The following is a 24113-nucleotide window of genomic DNA, read 5'->3' on the forward strand; positions in this document are numbered from 1 at the left end:
TTCAATTTCCTCATCTATTTCTTCAGTTGAATAATTTAAACCTCCCATATATAGCGAAATATTATGTGCAGAAAAAGTTGTATTTTAGATTGATGATCCTTGTTAATTGAGAATTCATCATTTTTTCATTGCTTTTTATACTATTAGCTAGGGGGTTGATAATTAATGCAAACAGTAGAGGGACAAAGGACACCCTTGCTTTGTGCCTCTGTATAAAATGAATCCTTGAGAAATGAAAGGTCCAATTTTAACATATGCTTTGTAGTCTCTATACAGGTTTTTAAATATTCCAATAAATTGTTCTGGAAGTACAAACACTTTTAAAGCTTTAAATAAGCAGTTCCAATCCACAGAATAAAAAGCTCTCTTGATATTTAAGCTAATTAGGGCCAATCTCTTGTTCATTTCTTTTGCTAAATCATAGATAGTTACTACCCTTTTAATATTATCATGAATTAATCTACAGACTATAAATCCTGTTCAATCTTTATTAATTCATTTTTCTACTGTAGCTCTTAATCTTGTAATGAAGATGGAAGTAAATATTTTATAGTCTACATTTAATAATGAAATAGGTCTGTATGAGGCAACTAACTTATTATCCTTTCCTTGTTTAAGTAGAGGTGAGATTACAAAAAATTTCCAGATGGGAGGAATTATTTTCTCATTCTGAATTATCTGGAAAATGTCACTAAGTAATTCTAAAATATTTAATGGAAGCAGACTATATAATTCCACATTTAAACTGTCTAACTCTGGAGAGTTGACATATTCCCTTTTTTAAGCTTATTTTCTTTCTATTAGGGTAATAAGATTATTCAATGAGAAGTATTGGTCATTAAGTTTATTGGTAACATTTTTCTTTAAATACTTGTCAATTTTGTAATCATTATGTTTATTATTTTTATCTTTATTGAGATCCTTATGGAATTTAAAAAAATACTAAGCATTTCCTCTATGTCTGAAGTAAGCTTATTAGTGTGAGGATTTTGGATATTGATTTGTGCCTTTTTTGCTCAAGCTAATCTGTGTAAATTTTTTGATGTCATCGCACAACCATGCAATTTTATTTTTTCTAAATCTATCTCTACTTTAGCTGTTAAAACCATTTGGTATTTTGTCATTAATTTTATAATGACTTCAGTATTATTTAATTTCTTTGTTTGTTGTTCATATCTCACTTTGTGTATTTCATCTTGTATTTCTAACAACTCTTTATCCCACTCTTTCATTTTAATACTAGGCCATCTTCCCATTCTATCTTTAACATGCATTTTTAAGTATGACTTTACTAACCTGACAATTATCATTCAAAGATAAAAAAAAATATTGATTTGTTCCTTAAGATAACTCTTAAATAATTCTTTTAATTTCATTATATATATATATATATGTGCCTTCTGTGTGATCTGCATGCCCTCCCCACGGTCGAGTGATATTTAAAGACATGCAGGTAGGTGCATGCGTGAATGGGTGTGCCTGCTTTGAAGGTTGGGTGTCGGGCTGGCAACTCGGCACCATAAAATCCACTGCCAATCATTAGCGAACCAGAGTTCTGCTGTGGCTTCCCCTAACTGGGAAATGCCAAAAGACTTTTATATATTGGGAGTCTATAAATAATCGACCTGTGAAAGGAATGTGTTACACAGGAACAAGGAAAAAAAAATCACCAGTACTTTAATACTTAATTAGTGTATTACTTAGATCTGACCTTCAGTTAACCTAGTAATGTACATACTAAGCAAAGTTAAGCAAATAAAATAAATTCTTAACTAATGTAGTCTAAAAGTTACCAATGCTATTGCTTTCAATTTAATGATATTCTATTACAGGAAGTATTTGCTTAACATTTGTAAATGCATTGATAAGTTTAATTGAATGAAATATATTAAATCTTTAGTTTCTCTGTAAATACAGTAAAGCAGTAAAACTAACCATTTATATTCCTTATCATGAAAAATGTTTTAGCTTAAAATATAAATAAATGCTTCCACATGTTTTAAAGTTTAAAGTCCAATACAAACCTTTTACTTAAAGGTTAAATCTATTGTTTCAGAAAATAGAAGCCCTGCAGTCAGAGAATAAAAGACATATGTTTTAAGCTTTTTAATTTTAAAAGCAGTTTTCCAGGAATTCAGCCCAGTCTGTCTGTTGAAGGATAGACTGTTCCAATATATTTCTTCAGTAATATTAAGGATTTTATTGAAGTGGATGCCTCCTCCAGTGTTTCAAATATTGTAGTTCCTTCAGAAAGAAGTAATTTGATCTTTGTAGGAAACACCAATGTGGCTTTAATGTTGTCCTTTTAAAGCTCATTGGCCAGTGATAAGCAGGATTTTATTTTACTCATTACTTTACTGAAATAAACATAGTCATATCTGACTACATGTTCACCTATTTAATAGGTGGGCTGGACCATGCTGTTTTTAATGTTTGATCTTTTTTAAGCTAGACATAAACTTAACTATAATCAAACATGATAGGGAGTTTTCCTTCTTCAAATGTGCTCTCAAGGATCTATGTGACCTTTCAATTCCAAAAGATGAAGTTTCTGGTAGATTTAATGTTTTATGTAATCAGGTCAATCAGAAGTTTATTATATTGTCTCCCTCATACTTTTTCAGGTACGCCATAAATTCTAATGTTATTTCATTTCAGTCTATTTTCTAAATCATTAACTATTTTGTTTTAAAAGAAATTCACTCTGAGACTCACCTTCCACTATTCTCCCTTCATGATCATTTAAAGCTTCTTCTACAATGCTAATTTGTGTACTTTATTGTTTCATAGGAATTTCTAAATGTTCTATCTCTTTTCTGGTCTCTTCTTTGAAACTTTCCATTTTGGTATCCAGTTTGTTTATTTTAAGTAATACATCCTGCATACTAGATATTAATGACTGGATGTCTTTTTAACACAAAAATCCTGAGAACCATTTCTTGAGTGGCCCGTGGTAAAGTCTCTTCTCTCTTAAATAAGCACTTGAAATTTTGACAGGAAAATTACAGCTTTTGAAGAACTTGAAGCTAAAAATCTTTTTTGTGACTATTAGTGAATAAAATTAGCTAACATGTTTCTCCAAATTTTAATTTTTGATTATATTTTCTGTCAGAAAAAAATTTTAATCAATCAGCTTTCATCAGTTGCTGCTCTCAGTTAGCCATCTTGGCCACGCCCCTTAAGTTCAGATCTAAAGGTAGAAAAAAGTAGTTCCTATGGGTTTTGGTTCATAGGTTCATAGGATGATATTAGGTTATTGGTCCGAAGGCCCTTATAAGCCTAGCCAAGAATTTTGCCCATGTTCCCACAAAGTCAGCACCTGTTTCCCTTGTCCAGCAGGGACACAGGTGGGATGCCCAGGGGTGTATTTTCTGTTTCCCATCCAGTCATCCAGGTTCCTCTTAAAGAGAGCTAGAGAAGTACTCGGCTTGACATGGAGACAGAGTTTATTCCACAGATGGGGGAGTCTTTGGGACACAAATCTATCCCGACAACAAGATCTCTTATGTCACAGACCAGGCTGAGACCTTGCATGCAGATTGCATGAGTGGAGTTTGACTTACGGATATGCAGCAACTCCATCAAGGCTGAGTCTGAGATTACCTTGTATACCAGACACAGGTCACCTCTGAGGAGTCTGTATGAGACTGAGTAGAGGGACAGGGCTTTTAGCCTATCTGTCAAGGATAGATGTTTGAGACCCTGGATTTTCCTGGTCAGGAACCTCTATGGTCTCTCAAGCTGGTGCATATGCTTGGCAAGGTACATGCCAAAGGGAGCATTGTACTTGATAATGGGCCTGATAAGGGAGGAGTACAGGGATGTTATGACCTCCTTGTTCCTGCATGAAATACTCTTACTTATGAGGTGGGCCATGTAGAAAGTCTTCCATACAATGGAGGCAACATGATGGTCAAAAAGTCAGATTGCTATCAACCTGGGTGCCCAAGTCTCTCACGACTGATTGTTTGCTTAGTACGTTGTTATTATGTAATAATTAGTGGGGATGCCATTTCCCCAAAGGGGATAATGATGAATTTCTTGGCATTCAGTTTGAGGCCATGCTTCTGGCACCAGTCATTAGTTTGGGTAAGACCCTCTTGGAGGATCTTCACATCACTAGGGGAATTTAAGACAGCACCCAGCTTGCAGTCATCTGCAAACTTGGTCAGCCACAGGCCACTCATTCTGGCTTGAACCTCAGAAAAGTATATACCAAACATTAGAGGCCCCAACACCGATCCTTGGGGTATGGGTCTACTAGAGGTGGCTTCCCCTATTTTTACTGAGTAGGTTCTATCAGTGAGCCAGTTAGCTACCCATCTGGTAACATTCATGTTGATGCCTAGTTGGGAGAGTTTTTCTATTATGCCCAAGTGGGGAACAGTGTTGAAGGCTTTGGTTAGATCAAGGTAGGTGGTGTGCACCGTCTTCCCCCCTTGTCCATGGCTTTGATGACTGTTTCAAAGAAGTTGACCAAGTGTAGCAGGCATGATCTCCCTTTGACAAAACCAGAATGTGTGGCATCAAGAGTTTGGAGGTTGCCAATGTTCTTGTTTATAAGGTCCAAGATAATGCAATTCATGGCCTTGCAAATCAGGTTAGTTAGGCTGATGGGCCTAAAATTGCCTGGGTGAGTGGATGTTCCACCTTTGTGTAGAGGATGACAGTGGCTGTCCTCCATTCAGCTGGGATGAAACCAGTGCTCAGGCTTTGGTTGATTAGGTTGCCTAAGGGAGCTGAGAGCTCATGCCTGAGTTCATGTAGGATACAGCCATGGATGTTGTTGGGTCCCATGGAGACTGTACTTTTTGCCTTTGAGAGGGCATTAAAGACCTGCTCCCTGGTGATGAGTGGAGGGGGCAGGTGCTGTGGATGTCCTGGTTTACTGATGGGGGGGCAAGGGAGTGAAGTTTTCACTGAACCTGTCTGCCAGCAGGTTAGCTATATCTATGGCATTTGTGTATGTGGTGTTATTGACCACCAGTTCAGAGCAGATTTGGGTGTTACCTTTGAGATTGCAGATGCAGGTGAAGAAGGCCTTGTGATTTCCTTAGTGGATGTGGCCAATTTGGACTTGAAGTTAGCCTTAGAGGAGGAGAGATTGCTTCCAACTTAACACCTGCTCCTTCTTGGTCCAGGACAGCAATTGTTTCCTTTTATTATAGAGTTTGTTTATTGCTGCTGTCCACTAGACAAGTTTACTATTCCTTGAGAAGATAATTTGGTCCTGTCAGGTACTGCTGAGTCCATGCAACTATCTAAGTGCTCACATATATTTTTTTGGTGTAGGCTTGGACATTAGTGATAATTCCAACTGAAGGGATGGTGGCTGTGAAGTTGCTTATACTTGCTCTCAGGAGATTGTAGCCTTCTTTGGAAAAGTTTTTTTGTTTAACCCTGGCAAGGGACGAGGATCAGGGAAGATGGTAACTCTGAAAGTGATTGCTTTATGGTCGGATCTTACCAAGGAGGATGACACTGTAGGGGTGCTACGGTGGCTACTCATGTTGGTTAGGATAAGATCCAGGATATTTTCACCTCTCATAGGGGTGTCGACTAGCTGATCTAATGCATTGGCATTGACAAAGTCGAGGAATCTCTGGGTGCTCGTGTTTGGGCTGGAATAGGTCTTTAACTCTATGGTTGGGTAGTTTTGGGAAGGAAATTCCATATTTTAGGAGTGAGGATGGATAAAGAATGGTTAGTGCAGTGTAGTTTGGTTTGAGTGTGCTGGAGTTGTTTGGGAGGAGCTGAGATTGTAGTGTATTTGTGTTTAGTATAAAGTTTGGCAACTAGCAGTAGCAATGAGTTAGAATGGAGAAGTCTGAAGATGAGATAGCCTAGAAGCAGGTCTACTGTGTGCTTTAGTGGAAGCCATTTTTTTCTTTTCTGAAGGAGAGGCAGTAGTGTTCATTAGACGGCAAATTAGTGATGAAACAACAGATTTTGTTTTTGACAGTCTGTAGTGTGGAGTTTTTCTTAGAGGCAGTGATATTATGGGTAGTCCATATTCAAGTTTAGCTAGAAGGATTAATTTGCTTATAGCTGTCCTGGCTGGTTTTCATAGGTGAGGTGAAATTTTCCTGGCCCAGAAAAGAAATGAGCTAATTTTTGCCTTTGACTTTTTCTGTATTGATGTCGAAAGTAAGTGATGATCTAGCTAAAAGGCATTTGAAGGAGACTGATGTTTTTACTGATACTCCACAAAGGATGGTGATATTGTGAGTGACTCTGGTAATTTTTGGGTGGTACTAAATAGCATGCAATTTTTTTTTTTTTGCAGGATGAAGTGGTAGTTTGGGGTTAATGAACTGGAAATTGAGGTACATACGGTGCTTTTGTAGTTTTGTTTTGACTGCAGAGTTATTGTTGATGGACCTAAAGAGCACAATGTCATCAGCACAGACAGAAGGAAGACATCAAGGGAGTTGTGCTGGAGGAGGTGGGCAGGAGGGGCACTATATTTTTGTGAGGGATAGGCCCCCTCTATTTTTCAAAATTTTTAATATAGGGGAAGTTGGGGGAGGAAGAAGGGAATAGGATATAGGAGAGAGGATTAGGGACACAACATGAAAGATGGACAAGAGAGACAGGAACACTACAGTGGGCCGACATTAGTGAGGGACCCAAGGCATACAGATGACAGATAGACACAAAAGGAGGAGGATGAGTAGGTGTAGAGCACATGTCTAACTCAAGTCCAAATGACTTCAGTCTCCCCCCCCCCCCACATGTTGGACCTGCAGAGGGGTGCCACAGTGGTGTGGAGGGTGAAGGCCTCCAGTGACTTGAAGGGCAGAATCAACTGGGTGTAGTACTTTACACCAAACAGACAAAATGTCGGCGTTTATAACATTGCATAAACATGTCGAAAAGTAGAAAATTAAGAGCTGCTGTGCTTGCTCAGAGGATTAAACGGAGAACAGGCAAAACTAAAAGCAAGTGTTTTTGCAGGGGGCTTGCCCACCCCTGCAACCTTGTAGCCTCTGTTAATGATATATACTAACTCTAGGATCACTCAGTCCCTGAGAAAAGGGCATATTCCCTTAACAGGGACTGCTGATCTCACACATGTGTCAGTAATCTGTTTCTGTTGATTAAATGGTGTTGACCAAATAAATGTCAATCTGAGCATGTCACGCAAAAGTACATAACCTGTATACATATATATGTGGGTCTACTCAATTTAAATGAAAGACCCAAACATTGATGTTCAAAATGCCAAAAACATAAACACTGACACTCCCCCGAACCCCCACCCCCCACAAATTATATATATATATATATATATATATATATATATATATATATATTTATTTAAAAATATATATATATATATAATATATATGGATTTGTATCACTTCACTGAAAGACCATTTCACTGACACCCATTTCATTGAGACCTTCTTCTTCTTCTTTCGGCTTTTCCCGGTTTGGGGGTCACCACAGCCGATCACCTGTCCGCTCATGATTGGCAGTAGAGTTTTTACAGTGTCGAGTTGCCAGCCCGGCGCCCAACCTTCCATGGAAGGCACACACATGCACGTACTCACACCTAAGGCCAATTTAGAATGTCCAATCCACTGAGACCAAATCACCTAAAGTTCATTTCACCTAAAACTCATTTCACCTAAAACTCATTTCACTGACAAGTAGTACTCTAAGGCAAGTCAAAGGTATATGTCCTTTTCCCCACTGTAGTGCGATCCTGGTGTTAGTATATATAGTTGGGGTGTGTGAGGGGCACAGCCCCCACAATGGGGGATGTGGGGGGCATAGCCCCCCTCCTACTTGGGTTTTACCAAATAATGTAAAACAAAACAAGACAACAGAAAACCAAATTAAGTGGGGGGCTATGCCCCCCCACAACCCCCAATGTGGGGGGGGCTGTGCCCCCCTAACTATATATACTAACACCAGGCTCGCACTACAGTGGGGAAAGGGACATATAACTTTGACTTGCCTAAGAGTACTACTTGCCAGTGAAATGAGTTTTAGGTGAAATTAACTTTCAGTGAAATGGATTCACTTTAGAAGCTCGAAATAGTGAAATATTGAATTTCAGTATTTTGAGCCCATAAAGTGGAAACCTGAAAAGAACGAAAACTCAGAAGTGCAAATTTCAAAATCTCGCATACCGGAGATTTTGAATTAGCGCTTCTGGTGTTTCACTGTGGTTATGGATTCATGTGAGTGTTTATGGATTAAGGGTTTTGGGTAGGGGCTGTGGTGTGTGTTGGTGTGTTTTGTTACTGTGATGAGTGTGTGCAAGGAGAATGTAGCTTGTGTGGTGGTGTTTTGTGTGTTTTTGTATGTAGTGTGACCTCTGAGTTAGAATATTTAAGTAGGGGTGTGTGGGTGGTTGTGGGGGGTGCAGGGGTGCTTGCCCCCCTGCTTTTATGTAGGACAGAGCTTGTGTTTGTGTGTGGGACATAAGGTGTGTGATTGTGTACTCCAGAAGAGATAATTCAAAATCTCCATTATGCGAGATTTTGAATTTTGCGCTTCTGAGTTTTCGTTCTTTTCAGGTTTCCACTTTATAGCCTCGACATACTGAATTTCGATATTTCAGTATTTCGAGGATATAAAGTGAAATGGATTCACTTTAGAAGCTCAAAATAGTGAAATATCGAATTTCAGTATTTCGAGCCCATAAAGTGGAAACCTGAAAAGAACGAAAACTCAGAAGTGCAAATTTCAAAATCTCGCACAGACACACAAACACAAGCTCTGTCCTACATAAAAGCAGGGGGGCAAGCACCCCTGCGCCCCCCCCACAGCCACCCACACACCCCTACTTAAATATTTTAACTCTGAGGTCGCACTACATACAAAAACACACAAAGTACCACCACACAAGCTACATTCTCCTTGCACACACTCATCACAGTAACAAAACACACCAACACACACCACAGCCCCTACCCAAAACCCTTAATCCATAAACACTCACTCAAAGCCTGATTGAAAAATACTCTTCACTTTTTCTCCTCCCCTCCTCTCATGCTTTATAACAAATACCCCACCTTGAGAGTCATTGACTATCAACTACTAACCCCTTCTTACCTGCATTATTGTCCTTCCTAGTCTCTATTTTTCTTTCTCTTACTTAGTGGTTTTTATTTTTTCTCTCAAATGAATGTTGATGCTTAATTACTATGTTTAACTGTTGCCTGATTGTATTTGTAATGCCTCTATTGAATTAAGACATGTTTATCTCCAAAATCTACTCTAATGTCTCTGTACAGTATTCACAAAATTTACTTTCTTTACATGTTATGCTGTATAATTTAAGCTAGTCATTTTTTTTCTAAGTTTTTAATGCCTTAATGTATTTGTGCGTGGAGCTTTTCTCCCCGGGCCTCTTCTGAAAATGGATATGTATCCAGCTAGACTAGCCCGGTCAACAAATATAAAATAAAATAAAAAAATAAATAAATAAATAAAGTGAATCCATATATATATATATATATATATATATATATATATATATATATATATATATATATATATATATATATATATATATATATATATATATATATATATAGTAACTCTGAGATCACATAGCATCAAAGAAAGGGCACCCTGTATACGTGCAAACATAAATACACACACACACACACACACACACACACACACACACACACACACACATATATATATATGTGTGTGTGTGTGTGTGTGTGTGTGTGTGTGTGTGTGTGTGTGTATATATATATACACACACATTTTAGTCATTTAAAGTATGTATGTCTTTATATATTCAGTACCCTTCAGAATAAACAAACAGCATAAGTGTACTTATTGTAGAACTTTGGCTTTCTCTCTTGGAGCTGTCAAACCCACTTGGCCAACTGGTTCTCTTTCCACCTCTGCAGGTTGTTTTAATGTGCCTGGACCACTGGCCTGAGAGGGGGTTCCCTGTCAGGGAAGACAGGTGGTCCCTCAACTCCTTCCAAATATCAACCTTTTTATGCTTTGGGCCAGCAGTTATCTGCTCCAACTTTTGCAGGTGCAACTCTTCCAGAAGGTAGAGGGAATCTTGGTCTCTTTATCTGACCAGCTAGTTGCTCCACCCTGTGATTTAACAGAAGACATCCTTGTGAAGTCACAGAACAAAATTGAAGTATGTCAGCCTCTCATCTCCAACACTTTTTTATGCCTCTGCCATTAACTACACAGCTTACAGTTGACAATTAGATGCCAGAGTGGACATAGTGCCAGTAAACAAAACACATAAAGCAAACAAGTAATTATTTGGATTAAAAAATAAAATTCTTTAAAAATGAATAAAAATGATTGATATACAGTGACATTAGGCCATAAACCACACAGCATAGCCAACAAGTAACACTGCAGACATGAAGTATTATCTATGCGATTTTTCTACTAAAGGTATGACTACCTGAGTGTCATGGCTCATAGTTATGAACTACGCACCGCCACTTTGCCTGTGCAGCCATGTACCATGCATGAGCTTACCACATGATGTCCTGTGCTACTGTTACCAGCTGGACAAAATCATTGTTGCCACAGGTGGATGGAACAATAGCAGGACCTGTACTGTCCCCATGGTGCACTTCAGCACCAGACTAACGCATGATCACGTTGTCCATAAGGCAATGGAAAGGGGCTTTCAGGGGGTAAACACTGAGTGATAATCTGTGTCAGGGACAGACTGGTGTTGAAACATTCCTCTGCAGCTCCCAAAGGGTTATGAACTGGTGACATCAGCCATAGGTTGGGGGCTGGCATAATGGTTAAGGTGTTGACCTCAAAGACACAAGGTACAGGGTTTGACTCTCACCTCTGAAAGGGAAATTGGCTCTGCTTAAAATGACCTACAAGGGCAGCTAGCCTAGTACTTACCTATGAACCAAGCTTCAAGTGGACAGTCTACATCAACTGGAAAAGAAGACAAAAGGGAGGGGGAAAGACATTTAGTCCTAAACAATTTCCCAAACTATAACTACAAAGATTAGAATGACTAGGAACATTTGCACTTACCAACAAGGTGTCCATTGGTATCTTACCATGCAGAAAGAGGTGGTAGAATGAGCTTGTGCCCAGATGTGAGAGTCATGGACACTATCAGGATGCTGGGTGAGCATATTGGTGATGCACCCCCATGCATCATACACTACCTGGCAGCTGATGGAATGGTAGCCCTTCCTGTTGTGCTACCACTCACCCTATGGACTAGATGGGGCACTAATGGCAACATAGGTTCAATGTATCACACCAAGTATCTAAGAAAATTGTGCCTTTCTGTAGAAGGCACTTATGGCTCTGGCTTGGACTGAGGTGACACTGAAAGATAAATATTATCCACAGGTTCAAAGAGCATGTTGGGGATCTGCTGAAGCATCCTAGAGGCAGAAGCTTGAGAAATCCCCAAAGTGTTCCTAGTTTGTCTCTGGAAGGTCCCTGCATATATATAGTGAGGGTTATATATAGCCTGGTGTTCAAAGATATAGAAAGACCATGCAACCCACCAGTTCTTATCTGTGGGTCATACAGACTCACAAACCCACTAAAGCTCTTCACTGTCCATTCTAAATCTATCAATAACTCCTTGATCAGCATAGTTAAAATGAGTCAATCTTTGGCTATACCTGTGCCTTCTCTGCTTCATACAGTGGCCAGGAGAACCCTTTTTAATTGAACTTCCTGTTGTCATCTTACTCATCTTACACTCCATTTAAAGCATACATAATGCCAGGATGTTTCAAAAACAGCCCAGCAACAGTGTAATCGGATTTCTTTTTTGCTTTCCTGCACTGCAACATGGAAGGGCACAGAACTCCACTCATGTGTAGTAGTAGCATGTAATGAGTTCCACATATGTATAAGGAAATAAAATAACTAAAATAAAGCCAGCATTAAAAAAGAAAAAACAAACAAAAAATAATAATAATATTTTTTTCTTTTTTACTGAGGTGCTGTAGCCCAGGAGCCATACCATGAGCTCATCCTGAGCACAAGACAAATTCTGTGATGTTGAAAAACTGAAAAACGACATAATTGCTTTTACCCCCAAATAAAAATGCAGTTTGAAGTAAAAAAAAAAATCAGAAGCAAGGTTGAGGAAGAACTACTGGTACTGAAGGGAAAGGGATGCAACACAATTAGTACAAACATTATACTCACGAAGGAATTATCTAAACTAGGTATGACTCTAGAATCCATTATAAACGTGAGGTTCCTAGAAATGAGAGAACAGCAAGACAGAAAGACAATGTTTACAGTGTGAAGAGAAGAAAAGGATAAGAAAATATACACAACTAAATGCTCTATAATCAAAAACACACAACAAGAAAGTATGAACCAAAAATCTCCCTAGCACTTTGGAAAATGCCTTCATGGGAGATAAAATATTTAATGAATTGCGACCATTCTCTTTATCCAAATTCATTCAAATTAATTAATTCATACCAATTAATTAATAAGTAACATTAGTCTGCACCTCTCCCGTCTAAGCTTTCGAATATTAGCTAAACATTGTCTTCCCCCATAGTGCCTTTTTAAGGCAATGCCAAACTGAAAGCACTTCTGACATAGCAAATCAAAACCAAGCAAATCTAAAGGCATTACTGCTCAATGCTAGAAGTATAAACAAAAAACTCCACTTCCTAGAAGCTCTCTTTACCCTAGACAATGCTGATGTCTGTGCAGTCACTGAGACATGTTTTAAAGCCGCAGGGTGCACACCAACAGTGCCGCCCATATCACAGTACCACCACTGCACTCTTATCATTCATGGACACTGTGACCCAAGCAAGGAACAGTGGAAAAAGTGTCTCCTCTCTCTTTCTGGACCTCTCCAAAGCCTTCAACACCATATCCCGCCCCTTACTCCTGGCAATGAATGTCACACCCCCACTCTTAACTGGTTCTCTGATTATCTAACCAACAGACAGGAAGCCACTAAATGGCTCCATGCTTTCTCGCCATTCTTCAATATAAACACAGGAGTTCCCTAAGGATCCATATTGGGACCTCTCTTTTGTAGCATATTTATTAATGACTTCCACTCCACTCTCTCCCTAAATCTTGTAATACAGTATGCAGATGACTCAACCATTATCTGCATTTCTGACTCTGCTGACAAACTCATAGCTAGGACCCAGCATGCTTTTTCAATCACTGAGGAATGGATGAATAACAACCATCTAGCCCTTAACCCCAGCAAAACTAACCTGCTTCTATTCATCCCCTAAAAATCAACCCCACCTAAATAGAGCAGATTTTAATATCTATTCACAAAACAAAACCTGCATTAAAGCAGCATCACAAACTAAACTTCTAGGAGTTATAATAGACAAACACTTAACCTTCGATCTACACATTCAAAACTGCATAAAAAAAAAACATCAGAAACTAGGCACCCTCTATAAGCATAAATTGTATCTCACACCCATTGCTAGACAAACCCTTGCACTATCCTGTTTGCTTCCTTCACTTTTATACAATGCCCATTTGTTCACTAACATTCAAAGCTCCTTAAAATCCAAGATCGAGTCCTGTTATAACAAGGGTGCCAGGTTCGCTACCAAAGAAACGTACTCCTCCCATCACTGAGTCTCCCTACGCAAATTAAAATGGCTCGAACTTCCAATTCACCTAACCTACTTGTCTTGCAGTTAACCACAGCTCACTATATCATTACCAAACCTTCCAATTTTCCATCCCTCACCTCCCTGTTTACTCTGCATAAGGCCTCCAGACAACTCAGATCTGAAAATCAATTCCTTCTAAAAGTGGAAATATCCAGTCTAGCAGTTGGTCAATCTCTCTACTCATGTACCATTGCTAAAACTTGGAATTCCCTACCCAGCTCTATCAGAACTATTTCCAATTACATATCATTCAAAAAGTCTCTAAAACAGCATATCTTAGCCCTATGGCAATGTACATGTGGCTGCGACTACAGAGCATCTTCCCCCTCCTGACCTCACTAACTTTTTTCTCCCCTCTGCTTAACAGTTATGCAACTATCTCTTGTTGTCTTCACTGTAGAGTATCCAAAGCAGATGATATATTGTACTTTGTATATTTTGTATATAATGTATACTGCCTTTGTTATTCTAGCTAGAAATTTATAAGATTGTATGTCTGTTTTTTTAAGATGTTATCTCTCTATGTATGTAGAAAATCTGACTGTATTTAAATTTCTTTTGTATGTGGAGCTTTTCTCCCCGGGCCTCCACTGAAAATGGGCACTTTTTGGCCCAGTGGACCATCCTGCTAAACAAATGCAAATAAATTAATAATAAATAAATAAGGTTATAATGCTTTCCGCACATTTAGGCCAGCTACTTCACAGACAGGGACTAAAGGTGGAGGTGTCTCTATGTACATCAAAAATAAATATACTTCAAGTCTGGTCAAACAGGACAATGCACTTGAGCTGCTCCATGTTCAAATCACCATAGGTAAAATCTAATACCACTTCCTTGCAAGCTTTAGGTTCTCCTCTATGACCCATGAAACCCATACCATGTATTTAAACATCCAACCCAACACCATATTCATGGGTGACTTTAATTACCCCACTATTAACTGGGAATCCTATACAACACCAAACATACATGCACAGAGATTCCAGGATTTTATAAACACAAACTCCCTGGACCAGATAGTCAGTAGAGCAACCAGGGGTGCAACTATACTGGATCTGGGCCTCACTAATATGGGAGACTTTTGCACATCCCCTACTGTAATGCCTTCTCTGGTAAGGTCAGACCACAAAATGGTCTCCTTTGAAGTAAAATAAAACCTGGAACCCTCCCCCCCCCAGCTAAACCTGGAATATTCAGGAATTGTTCTAAGGCTAACCTCCTGCTATTAAGTGAGAACCTGACAAAATGTCAAGCCTCCATAAACCCAGAGAACACTTCTGCCTATGCAGAACTGTTCACAGAAACGATATACATGCTGTTAATAGCTGCATAGAGGCAGCTGTACCCATCAGGAAGAAGTACAGAACTAAGTCAAAAACAAGCCACCCCGGTGGAATTACAAAATCAGTTGTCTATGTCACAGGAGGAAGAAAATCATGGCAAAAATTAGGAGTTGCAAAACCCAGCAGGATAAAAGCACTCTCATCAAACTAAAACAACTCAGAGGACAAATAAAGTCTACCAAAGCCAAATTTTTTGGACTCCCAGGCCAAGGACAACCACAAAGCATTTTTAAGCTATGTCCGCAACCTCAAAGACAATGCACAATTGTGTGCAGAGCTCATTGTAAATGGAGACATCTATACTGAGCCAGAATATATAGCAAACCTCCTGGCTGATAGATTCAGCTCTAACTTTACTCTTCTCTCCCCCTCAACCTTCCCTCAAAAAATATCATCAAATATAACTCGCCCCATTATAACTAGGGAGCAGGTTCTCTCTCTAAGACCAAGAACACTGCATCAATGGGCTCAGTCAGTATCCCAGGATGCCTTCTAAATAGCATGAAATATGATCTATCAGGACCTCTGGAATTACTATTTAACTGTAGCCTCCAAACAGGTTCTGTGCCTCATGAATGGAGAAAGACAACAGTCATCCCTCTGCAAGAGGGTGAGCCATCTACAGACCCTAGAAACTACTAACCCATAAGTCTCACTAGTCTTATATGTAAAGCCATGGAAAGAATTATCATGAAGATGATCAATAGAGATATAATAAAAATCCAGACACTGGACCCAACCCAGTTTGGTTTTGTCAAGGGCAGATCATGCCTACTTAACCTGGTAGACTTCTTTGAGAAAGTCACCAAAACAATGGATGAGGGCAAAATCATTCACACTGCCTGTCTTGACCTGGCTAAGGCATTTGACACAATAACTTACTTAGGCACTGTTGACACCTTCAAGAGGTTAGGTAGAAATCTGTATGCCACCCAGTGGATAGCCAACTGGCTCACAGACAGGACCCAAGATGTTAGAATTGGGGAGTCCAACTTTACAAAGATGCCAGTCAAAAGTGGAGTCCCTCAGTGATCAGTCCTTGGACCTCTCTGCTTTGGCATTTACTTCTCTGAAGTCAAGGCCAATGTCAGTGGTCTCTGGCTGACTAAATTTGCAGATGATTGCAAATTAGGAGCTGTCATGAATCTCACACTGATGCAAATGTTCTACAGGAGAGGCTAACACAGACAAACAACTGGTGTCAGAGCCATGGGCTAAAACTAAATGCCAAGAAATGCATAATAGTATCATTTAAGTCATCCATCCCTGGTAACTATCATATTGACAACACACCCCTTAGAGTTGACCCAGTATTCAGGAACCTAGGGACACACATAGATAGTAATCTAGCCTTTGATCATCATGTGTCTACAGTGGTGAGGAAATCATTCTATGTTGTGCAACTTCTAAAGAAAGGTATGGAATCTAAGTCCAAGGAAATCTTTGTTTCAATGTATTCGGCATTCATCAGACCTATCATTGAGTACAATGCCCCCTTTGGTATGTACCTAACCAGGCATATCCAACAATTGGAATGTCCACAGAAGTTCCTCACTAAAAGAATACAGGCATAAGTAATATATGCTATGCAGACCACCTCAAGGCTCTATCCCTGTATTCTGTCTCCTACAGGCTTTTGAGGGGAGATCTATGCCTGGCATACAAGGCATTGTCAGACTCCACTCTGATGGACCTCCTACATATCCACAAAACAAACAGCACCAGAATTACCTGTTCTAAAGACTTAAATATTGCCTGTGATATAAATAGGACCTGCTGGAGAGATAGGTATGTATCCCAGAGACTACCCCGTCTATGGAACAGGCTCCCCATCCATGTGAAGCAGAGTTCCTCCCTAACCCAATTCAAGTGCAGCTGGTTTGGCACCTATGTCTCTAATGAACATGGGTAACCTGTAAATGGTTCATGTCCCAGGCCCTTGCTTACACTTATCAAGGGTAGCAGAACTTGCCAGTGATTTGGGATGCATGGCTAGGCTTAAAAAGGCCCTTGTGGTTGTTAGTCTAGTAAGCACCCATGAACCTATGAACCTATAAGACTGCAAAATTCTTAAAGAAAAAAGGTAAAAATGGAAAGAATATGGAAAGTGGGAGGGAAAGGGGTTTACATAAAACTAGTACATTTAAATTAACACATTAGACCGATCTACTTCATTGTTTAAACTTACAGGAGATAATGTATTACATTTCAAAATAAATTTAGTTTCTAATTTAACAAAGACCATTTAACCTCTACTCTAAGCAAATTAACTGTAACTAAAACAAAAAATCATCAATGTAGTGATATCACCATTAGGAAATATGTGGTGATAAACTACTTAATGGATGGTCACTGCTGACATCTCTAATATGCTCCTGAATTCTAAACTTAACTTTACCTTTTCTCTGTCCAATATACCTCCTATTAACTGTTGTGGAGTAAGTACATTTAATAGCATATACTACAACAGAACTAGTCAAATAACTGTTTAACTTATGCACTTTTCCATTAATTCTAACCTCACTAGTAGATAAAACAAATTTACACAAATTACATCTACCACAATGGAACATCCCTTGTGCTCTCAAAAAGTCTTATTAACTAAAATTTTAGATGACAATAATACCCCTAAATTAAGGGAACTTTTATTTGAAAAACTTGGGAACTTGTGCAATATTCTAACCAAATAAGTATCAGTAAACAAAGTATTTTTGTCTGGGGTGCCTTCTATGTGGAGTCTGCATGTCTTCCTTGGGACAGTTATTAAGATGTGAGTGATGAGTGATTGAGTGATTTAAATTTATTTAGGGAAGCAAGGGTTTGTAAATAGGCTGTAGCAATTAGTAGAGGCTTGCCTTTGTGAGTTGGAAATTTTTGGAGAATCAAGTTAGGACCAGGGTCTGAGGAGGAGTTTCCTTGGGCAATCACTTTTGGGTTTAGGTTATTTCTGTACAAAATTAGAGATCCTCCACCTGATTGTTTGCCTTATCTGGCATCATTGACATACTTGTAAGAAGTTAGAAAGTGTTGGAAGTTCGGGGAAATCTTTTTTTGACCCAGGATTCTGTAACTGCTAGAATGTCTGTGTTGTGTTGAGAAATAAAAGCACTTATGAGGTCTAGCTTGTTTCTGATCTTAACTGCATTTAGAAGGGTTCAGGCCAGTGTACGAAGGGAGTAGTTCTGATGTTGAGGAAAGGAAATTATGGGGCCTGGGTGGGTTCAATATTACCTTTAGGAGTATAAAGATTATGAAGGATAGTCTGAATAAGGTTTTTGGTGCTTTTAGGCAGACAGAAAAAAAATCTGAGTTTTTGTAATCATATATGAGTGTGATCCTGATAGTGGTGAGCTGGAGAATAGGTTTGGTTTGATTACTGGAGGGTTGTGGTGGTGGTTTGTTGGTTAGGAAGTTAGAATGAGGGGTTATACATAGTGATATGTTGATTGGTTATGTAAGTCATTTATGCAGTTGGTTGTGTAAGTCTTTTACACAATTGTTCTGCAACTGTAGTACTCTACATACATTATATCTGCTGTTTTCAGTGCTTTTAAGCTCCTGTTTTTGTGGTTGCTTAATGCTTGGGCTCCAAATAAGGCATTTTACATTGAGAGGGTTAAAGTCTGCAGTCTTGTGGCAGGATAGGGCTGATTTCACCTATCTGAGCTAGGAATTGCTGCTGGAAAACTCATTCTGCACTTACCTGATTTGCCTGTGGGCATACCTAGTTTAAAATGTGCTTTTTTCTGCTTATATATAAGCCTCGCATGTGGGTGAGTCTTCAATTAGTTATCCAGAGCTGCTCATTGTTTACTTAACATCAGAAGCTATTCTTGGCAAAAAAAAATGAAATTAAATATTATTTTCCTCTTGTATTACTTGTATTCATTGCATTCTTGAAGATTTCTGTGCTATTTATTGTTTTTCCTTGCATTTTTTCCACTGCTGTAAGGGCTGCTGTTCTGAAAATTGTAGTAGACTATATATATTTTATCTGTTATTTTCAGTACTTTTAGGCTCCTATTTCTGTGGTTCCTTAACACTTGGGCTCCAAACCAGTCATTTTACATTACGATGGTTAAACTCTGCAGTCTTATGGCAAAAGAGGGTTGATTTCACCTATCTGAACTGGGAATTGCTGCTGGAAAACTCATTTTGTACTTCCCTGGTTGGCCTGTGGGCATATCTAATTTAAAATTTGCTTTTTTCTGCTTCTATATAAGCCTTGCTTCATGCAGCAGAGGTTAGTGGTGCCCTGTTTATACGCACTCAATAGAAGTTGTACTTTTTCCTATAACAACTATCTCTGAAAATTTCTATTGTGATGTTCAACTCAATGGGCAGCATTGCCTCATTTAGGTAACTCCAGATTACTTTATTATAGCACTCAGAACTTTTGCTGCCCAAAGAGCAACTGGTTTGCATGCTGAGCAGCATTGAATCATAGGTTAACTATTACACTACATAAGCATCCATTCCTCGTCCCTTTGCAAACATCCCCCATTCTATTCCCTTGTAAGGCACATATTAAGGACCTGCAAACACAGACAGGCACTTGCTAGTTCTGTATCCATCTTGGTGGACATGTGCATCCTGAGGCAATGTAGCAATTCATGTTTACTGATAACTACTTAATTCTGAAACAGATGAATACAGTATGTGAGAGATGTATTTACACAATGCCACTGGAGGCAAGACTCTCACATACAGACACAAAAAACATCACACAGGTTGACAGTGACACATGCACAACACTCACTGTACTTACTAAGGTCCAGACACATAGACCCACCTATTCAAAGGTGCTCATATGTAATTTAATGAAACCTCAAAGGCCTTCCAAACACATACTCAGAAATTCCATGTGTACACCAACAGGACTACTACTACTACAACACATAAAACTACATCTGATAGTGTCTCAACTACCAAGCCCATAGGGAGTAATACCCCTCACCCCAATATTTTGGTCATAGGAAACTCCATTCTGAGACACACTGATGTTCCTTTCACAAGGCTGAATAAGGAAAAGGTTAGAATTAGCTGTCTGTCAGGGGCCAGGATTCACCAGATCATGCAAACACTTGGGTCATTAAACCCCAAGTGCCAGTAGATCAGTCATAGTCCATGGGGGCATGAATGACCTCAGATGTACCTCCCTGGACTATATGAAGAGAGACATGATTGAGCTCTCAGAATATATAATGCAGATGGGTAGGAGCCTAGCATTGAGCAGCATTCTACTACTTCCAAGGATGATGCCACAATACCAACAGAAAATGACTGAATTTAATAATTGGCTTAGCTACTGGTGCCACTCTTGGGGGGGGGGGGGGCATCCAATACTTGTCAGTCTGGGAAAAAATGATTGACAGGCCATGCTGCTTTGCCAGGGATGGCCTTCATCTGTCGCCACTAAGCTTTCCAATATTGGCCAAAACATTGTCCATTCCAATACAGCCTTTCTTAGGCTTTGCCAAATAGATAAATCTTCCAACATAACAAAATCTACTCAAGATAACCTAAAGGTATTACTGCTCAGTGCCAGGAGTCTCAACAAGAAACCATACACCTGGAAGCACTTCTCACCCTGCAGAATGCTATGTCTGTGTAGTTACTGAAACACATTTCAAAAGCATGGAAAGCACTCCGACAGTGCAAGACTACAATGCTTTTCACACATTCCAACCACCCACTGCACATAAAAGTACAAAAGATAGAGGTGTATCCATCTAGATAAAGGATAAGCACATCTCACGACTGGTCAAACAATATAACACACTTAAGTTACTCCATATCCAAATAACCATAGGAAAAATCCCCTACTATATCCTTGCTAGCTACAGGTCCCCCACCAAGAACTAGGAAAACCATACCTTATACCTGAATTTACTAGAATCACTTACCATTCAGCCCAGTATACCATACTCATGAGTGATTTCAACTATCATTCTATTAACTTTGAAGCTTACATGACCAATAACATGCAGACATAAAGATTTCTGGACTTTGTCGATTCAAATGCCCTGGAGCAGCTAGTCTGCTCTCCTACTAGGGGTACAAATATCCTAGACCTGGTACACATAAATATGGGAGAGCATTTTATCCCTACAAGTGTAATGCTTTCACTGGTTATATCAGATCACAAAGAGGTTTCCCTTGAAATAAATATAAAACTAGAACCCTCAGCTAACCCCAAAACCTTTAAGATCTTTTCTATGGCAAACAACCTCTTATTAAGTGATGGTATAGCTAGTTTCCAAGCTCTCCCAAATACAGGAAACACAGAGGCCTATGTAGAGGCATACATAAAAGCCCTGTACAACCATGTAAACAACTTCATAGAAAAGGCAATACCAGAGCAAAACAAGCCCAGGGCAAACTGTAAAAACAAGCCACCCTGGTGGACCCCGGTATAAATACATTGTAGAACAAAAGAAAGAAAATCCTGTTTAGAAGTAGGACAGAATGTGTACAACAGAGCAAAATCTCCCGCATTAGTGCAAATAAACAAATTAGGGGACTAATCAAGTCTTCAAAGGTAAATTTTGAGGCAAAAAAGCCTCCCAAGCTAAGGATAACCATAAGGCATTTTTCACTTATGTCCACAATTTAAAGGGCAACAACCAACAGTGTGCAGAGTTAGTTGTAGATGGCATCACCTATACCCATACAGAAGATATAGTAAATATGCTAGCCTATAACTTCAGCTCAAATTTTACTGCCCCATCACCCCTGGTTACCCACAAGGAATACCCTCCATCATTCCTCTACCAGTTATCACAAAAGAACAGGTCACCACTGCATTCTGTAAAGCTAAAAACATAGCTTCAGTGGGTCTTGAAACATGACCTATTAGGGTCACTAGGATCTCTACTCAACCACAGCCTCCAGAGTGGCTTCATCCTTGGGGAATGGAGGACAGCAATGGTCATTCCTCTGCATAAAGGCGGGCCATCAACAGACCCAGGATATTACAGACCCATAAGTTTGACTAGACTCATATGCAAGGCCATGGAAAGAATAATCATAACTCTGATAAACAATGACAAAGAAAATCTCCAAACACTAGACCAAACCCAGTCTAGTTTTATCAAGGGCAGGTCAAAAGGCTCAATCTGGTGGACTTCTTTGAGAATGTCACTAGAGGCATGGATGAGGGTCAAACACTGCATACTGCCTATCTCGACCTTGCTAAGACATTTGACACAATTCCCCACTCGGGTATTATGGATAAACTCACAAAATTGCTTCATGGGTAGGATACGTGTTGATAGAATAGGAGAATTTAGATCCAACAAGAGGCCAGTTATTAGTAGTATACCACAGGGCTCAGTGTTAGGACCTCTCCTGTTTGGAATATACTCCACTGAAGTCAAAGCTAATATAGAAGGGCTTTGGCTGACCAAGTTTGCTGATGTCTGCAAGTTGGTGGCAATCATCAAATCCCCCAGTAATGTAGATATCCTTCAGAAAAGTCTGATTCAGACAAATGATTGGTGCCAGAACCATGGCCTAAAATTAAATGCATAATTACACCATCTGAGAAGTCAAATACCTCTACAAATTACAGCATTGACAGTACACCCCTAAGAGTGGACCCAGTGGTGATTGATCCAGGTATACAGATAGACAGTAGCCTGAAGTTTGACCACCATGTGTCTACAATGGTAAGGAAGTCCTTCTGTATGGTACAGAGACATCCAGCTCCAAGGAATTTATAGTCCCACTGTACTTGGCTCTCATCAGACCAATAATCAAGTACAATGCATCTTTTGGCAATTACTTGACCAGGCAGAGGCAACAACTGGAGTGGCCTCAGAGGTTCCTTACAAAAAAAAAAAAAAAAAAAAAAATAAATAAATGCAGGATGTAAACAACATGCCCTATGTGAATTGACTAAAAGCCCTATCCCTTCACTCTGTCTCCTACTAATTAATCAGGGGTGATCTATGCTTAACTTATGAGGCACTCCCAAATCCAGCCCTAATGGAAATGTTACACATCTAAAGCTGGTTTGTAACATGAACAAAGCATGCTGGAGAGATAGCTATGTGTCAGTGATTGCTCCTTGTCTGGAACAGGCTTCCTAGCCATGTAAATCGAGCTCTTTTCTGACACTCTTCAAACACAGTTTGGATCAATAGATGGGGAATTATAAATTCACTCCTGGGGTGGTGCCTATGTCTATTATGGACAGGGGCAGTCTGTAAAATTCTCCATGGCATAGCACATACCTAAGCCTTCCCCTAGCCCATAGGGGTTGAAAATTGGGTAAAATACAGTTAATAATGGCTAGGCTTGTAAGGGATCTTCTGGTGTTGGCAGTGTAATTTACAATGAACTTATGAACCTATGCAGATGTTACAATGCCAGCATGTAGTACAGTATCAAATACTTTGGCCACATTCAAATAAGCTGTACCAACAGAATGACCACTGTCTACAGCTTGTTTGGCCTTCTTGAAGAAGTTAACTAAATTAATTATACACATTAAATGAATAACATACATTAAAATTACGCAACCACCATGGGGGCTCCTCATACACTGTGTATGTTGCAAGACTATGGAACTCTATATCTTTTCATATTCAATCAGATGCAAGTAGTAATAAATTCATAATCTGAAAAACTATCTAATGACAACATGAAACTGGATCTGCTGTCACACACTATAAAAACTCTTAATATAGAAATATAGATTGCACTAATACCTAAGGAATTGTTCACAGAAATACCCCAATCATCTGATAACAAGGTTTGTCTTCCCTTACCTTCCCTCTAATAAACCACATTTCTTCACCACTGCTTTTTATAATTAAAAAATCACTACTCAATTACCTTTACTCTACTCTTTCTCTCTTGTAAACGCCACCTCCACACCTCAGCAATTTATTCTCATATCAAAACATTAATATTGTTATGCATGCAAGATGAAAGTTAAAAGGATGAGATGACTTTGCCAAAAACTGCCTTTCATGAATGGTCAGACCACTGGAATTTTACTCTGGAAAAGGAGGCAGTTGGCCAACATGGTGAACTTTACCCTTAAACACGCTGTGGTGTGATCTCAGAGTTGGTATATTTAGTTAGGGGGTAATGGGGTGAAGTCCCCTGCTTGGGTGGGTTTGATTTGCTTCAG

This window comes from Protopterus annectens, chromosome 6.part0 (genome assembly GCF_019279795.1).
Source record: "Protopterus annectens isolate FY-2018-M chromosome 6.part0, PAN1.0, whole genome shotgun sequence".
Classification (NCBI taxonomy): domain Eukaryota; kingdom Metazoa; phylum Chordata; order Ceratodontiformes; family Protopteridae; genus Protopterus; species Protopterus annectens.